The sequence below is a fragment of the Osmerus mordax genome, unplaced genomic scaffold (genome assembly GCF_038355195.1).
Source record: "Osmerus mordax isolate fOsmMor3 unplaced genomic scaffold, fOsmMor3.pri Scaffold_58, whole genome shotgun sequence".
In the NCBI taxonomy this organism is placed as follows: domain Eukaryota; kingdom Metazoa; phylum Chordata; class Actinopteri; order Osmeriformes; family Osmeridae; genus Osmerus; species Osmerus mordax.
In genome coordinates, this window is record NW_027120615.1 from 5,001 (window position 1) to 10,000 (window position 5,000).

The window sequence follows — 5,000 nt, forward strand, 5'->3', positions numbered from 1 at the left end:
CTCCTGTTCAGCGGGGAAGCGCGTGCGCGTGGCAAACTTGACACCCCCGTGTTCCCCTGGTCCAGACCTTTCCAACGCCGCCTGAGTCAAGGTGCTACGACGTCCCCAAGTGGGGATGCCTGTAGATGAGCACATTTTCCCAACTTTGAATGTAAGTTTCCAGTATCATTGAAAATGTGGCCTCAAACGAGCAGTTTTGCCCCCGAACGTGGGATTTGGCTGGGGACGGTTTCTATATTCAAGTTGGGATGGGGGGCACCGAGGTGAGTGGTGGTTGTCCCCGAAAAAGCCCTCCCCTTTTCCGTAGCCCCGTTTAAAGTTCTGTTTGGGCTCCTGTTCAGCGGGGAAGCGCGTGCGCGTGGCAAACTTGACACCCCCGTGTTCCCCTGGTCCAGACCTTTCCAACGCCGCCTGAGTCAAGGTGCTACGACGTCCCCAAGTGGGGATGCCTGTAGATGAGCACATTTTCCCAACTTTGAATGTAAGTTTCCAGTATCATTGAAAATGTGGCCTCAAACGAGCAGTTTTGCCCCCGAACGTGGGATTTGGCTGGGGACGGTTTCTATATTCAAGTTGGGATGGGGGGCACCGAGGTGAGTGGTGGTTGTCCCCGAAAAAGCCCTCCCCTTTTCCGTAGCCCCGTTTAAAGTTTTGTTTGGGCTCCTGTTCAGCGGGGATGCGCGTGCGCGTGGCAACCTTGACACGCCCGTGTTCCCCTGGACCAGACCTTTCTAACGCCGCCTGAGTTAAGGTGCTACGACGTCCCTAAGTGGAGATGCCTGTAAATGAACACCTTTTCCCAACTTTGCACGTTTCCAGCTTGAGAGGAAAAGGGGCTTAAAATTCACAGTTATTCGCCCGAACGTGGGATTTCGCTGGGGACGGTTTCTAAGTTCAAGTTGGGACGGGGGGCACCGAGGTGAGTGGTGGTTGTCCCCGAAAAAGCCCTCCCCTTTTCCGTAGCCCCGTTTAAAGTTTTGTTTGGGCTCCTGTTCAGCGGGGAAGCGCGTGCGCGTGGCAACCTTGACACGCCCGTGTTCCCCTGGACCAGACCTTTCTAACGCCGCCTGAGTTAAGGTGCTACGACGTCCCCAAGTGGGGATGCCTGTAGATGAGCACATTTTCCCAACTTTGAATGTAAGTTTCCAGTATCATTGAAAATGTGGCCTCAAACGAGCAGTTTTGCCCCCGAACGTGGGATTTGGCTGGGGACGGTTTCTATATTCAAGTTGGGATGGGGGGCACCGAGGTGAGTGGTGGTTGTCCCCGAAAAAGCCCTCCCCTTTTCCGTAGCCCCGTTTAAAGTTCTGTTTGGGCTCCTGTTCAGCGGGGAAGCGCGTGCGCGTGGCAAACTTGACACCCCCGTGTTCCCCTGGTCCAGACCTTTCCAACGCCGCCTGAGTCAAGGTGCTACGACGTCCCCAAGTGGGGATGCCTGTAGATGAGCACATTTTCCCAACTTTGAATGTAAGTTTCCAGTATCATTGAAAATGTGGCCTCAAACGAGCAGTTTTGCCCCCGAACGTGGGATTTGGCTGGGGACGGTTTCTATATTCAAGTTGGGATGGGGGGCACCGAGGTGAGTGGTGGTTGTCCCCGAAAAAGCCCTCCCCTTTTCCGTAGCCCCGTTTAAAGTTTTGTTTGGGCTCCTGTTCAGCGGGGATGCGCGTGCGCGTGGCAACCTTGACACGCCCGTGTTCCCCTGGACCAGACCTTTCTAACGCCGCCTGAGTTAAGGTGCTACGACGTCCCTAAGTGGAGATGCCTGTAAATGAACACCTTTTCCCAACTTTGCACGTTTCCAGCTTGAGAGGAAAAGGGGCTTAAAATTCACAGTTATTCGCCCGAACGTGGGATTTCGCTGGGGACGGTTTCTAAGTTCAAGTTGGGACGGGGGGCACCGAGGTGAGTGGTGGTTGTCCCCGAAAAAGCCCTCCCCTTTTCCGTAGCCCCGTTTAAAGTTTTGTTTGGGCTCCTGTTCAGCGGGGAAGCGCGTGCGCGTGGCAACCTTGACACGCCCGTGTTCCCCTGGACCAGACCTTTCTAACGCCGCCTGAGTTAAGGTGCTACGACGTCCCCAAGTGGGGATGCCTGTAGATGAGCACATTTTCCCAACTTTGAATGTAAGTTTCCAGTATCATTGAAAATGTGGCCTCAAACGAGCAGTTTTGCCCCCGAACGTGGGATTTGGCTGGGGACGGTTTCTATATTCAAGTTGGGATGGGGGGCACCGAGGTGAGTGGTGGTTGTCCCCGAAAAAGCCCTCCCCTTTTCCGTAGCCCCGTTTAAAGTTCTGTTTGGGCTCCTGTTCAGCGGGGAAGCGCGTGCGCGTGGCAAACTTGACACCCCCGTGTTCCCCTGGTCCAGACCTTTCCAACGCCGCCTGAGTCAAGGTGCTACGACGTCCCCAAGTGGGGATGCCTGTAGATGAGCACATTTTCCCAACTTTGAATGTAAGTTTCCAGTATCATTGAAAATGTGGCCTCAAACGAGCAGTTTTGCCCCCGAACGTGGGATTTGGCTGGGGACGGTTTCTATATTCAAGTTGGGATGGGGGGCACCGAGGTGAGTGGTGGTTGTCCCCGAAAAAGCCCTCCCCTTTTCCGTAGCCCCGTTTAAAGTTTTGTTTGGGCTCCTGTTCAGCGGGGATGCGCGTGCGCGTGGCAACCTTGACACGCCCGTGTTCCCCTGGACCAGACCTTTCTAACGCCGCCTGAGTTAAGGTGCTACGACGTCCCTAAGTGGAGATGCCTGTAAATGAACACCTTTTCCCAACTTTGCACGTTTCCAGCTTGAGAGGAAAAGGGGCTTAAAATTCACAGTTATTCGCCCGAACGTGGGATTTCGCTGGGGACGGTTTCTAAGTTCAAGTTGGGACGGGGGGCACCGAGGTGAGTGGTGGTTGTCCCCGAAAAAGCCCTCCCCTTTTCCGTAGCCCCGTTTAAAGTTTTGTTTGGGCTCCTGTTCAGCGGGGAAGCGCGTGCGCGTGGCAACCTTGACACGCCCGTGTTCCCCTGGACCAGACCTTTCTAACGCCGCCTGAGTTAAGGTGCTACGACGTCCCCAAGTGGGGATGCCTGTAGATGAGCACATTTTCCCAACTTTGAATGTAAGTTTCCAGTATCATTGAAAATGTGGCCTCAAACGAGCAGTTTTGCCCCCGAACGTGGGATTTGGCTGGGGACGGTTTCTATATTCAAGTTGGGATGGGGGGCACCGAGGTGAGTGGTGGTTGTCCCCGAAAAAGCCCTCCCCTTTTCCGTAGCCCCGTTTAAAGTTCTGTTTGGGCTCCTGTTCAGCGGGGAAGCGCGTGCGCGTGGCAAACTTGACACCCCCGTGTTCCCCTGGTCCAGACCTTTCCAACGCCGCCTGAGTCAAGGTGCTACGACGTCCCCAAGTGGGGATGCCTGTAGATGAGCACATTTTCCCAACTTTGAATGTAAGTTTCCAGTATCATTGAAAATGTGGCCTCAAACGAGCAGTTTTGCCCCCGAACGTGGGATTTGGCTGGGGACGGTTTCTATATTCAAGTTGGGATGGGGGGCACCGAGGTGAGTGGTGGTTGTCCCCGAAAAAGCCCTCCCCTTTTCCGTAGCCCCGTTTAAAGTTTTGTTTGGGCTCCTGTTCAGCGGGGATGCGCGTGCGCGTGGCAACCTTGACACGCCCGTGTTCCCCTGGACCAGACCTTTCTAACGCCGCCTGAGTTAAGGTGCTACGACGTCCCTAAGTGGAGATGCCTGTAAATGAACACCTTTTCCCAACTTTGCACGTTTCCAGCTTGAGAGGAAAAGGGGCTTAAAATTCACAGTTATTCGCCCGAACGTGGGATTTCGCTGGGGACGGTTTCTAAGTTCAAGTTGGGACGGGGGGCACCGAGGTGAGTGGTGGTTGTCCCCGAAAAAGCCCTCCCCTTTTCCGTAGCCCCGTTTAAAGTTTTGTTTGGGCTCCTGTTCAGCGGGGAAGCGCGTGCGCGTGGCAACCTTGACACGCCCGTGTTCCCCTGGACCAGACCTTTCTAACGCCGCCTGAGTTAAGGTGCTACGACGTCCCCAAGTGGGGATGCCTGTAAATGAACACCTTTTCCCAACTTTGAATGTAAGTTTCCAGTATCATTGAAAATGTGGCCTCAAACGTGCAGTTTTGCCCCCGAACGTGGGATTTGGCTGGGGACGGTTTCTAAATTCAAGTTGGGATGGGGGGCACCGAGGTGAGTGGTGGTTGTCCCCGAAAAAGCCCTCCCCTTTTCCGTAGCCCCGTTTAAAGTTTTGTTTGGGCTCCTGTTCAACGGGGATGCGCGTGCGCGTGGCAAACATGACACGCCCGTGTTCCCCTGGACCAGACCTTTCTAACGCCACCTGAGTTAAGGTGCTACGACGTCCCCAAGTGGGGATGCCTCTAAATGAAGCCAATTTCTCCTATTTGAATGCACTCTCCCAGCCCAGAGAGGCATGTGCCTTAAAATTCACAGTTATTCACCCGAACGTGGGATTTTGTTGAGGACGGTTTCTAAATTCAAGTTGGAACAGGGGGCACCGACGTGAGTGGTGTTTGTCCCCGAAAAAGCTCTCCCCTTTTCCGTAGCCCCGTTTAAAGTTTTGTTTGGGCTCCTGTTTAGCGGGGATGCGCGTGCGCGTGGCAACCTTGACACGCCCGTGTTCCCCTGGACCAGACCTTTCTAACGCCGCCTGAGTTAAGGTGCTACGACGTCCCTAAGTGGAGATGCCTGTAAATGAACACCTTTTCCCAACTTTGAATGTAAGTTTCCAGTATCATTGAAAATGTGGCCTCAAACGAGCAGTTTTGCCCCCGAACGTGGGATTTGGCTGGGGACGGTTTCTAAATTCAAGTTGGGATGGGGGGAACCGAGGTGAGTGGTGGTTGTCCCCGAAAAAGCCCTCCCCTTTTCCGTAGCCCCGTTTAAAGTTTTGTTTGGGCTCCTGTTCAGCGGGGATGCGCGTGCGCGTGGCAACCTTGACACGCCCGTGTTCCCCTGGACCAGA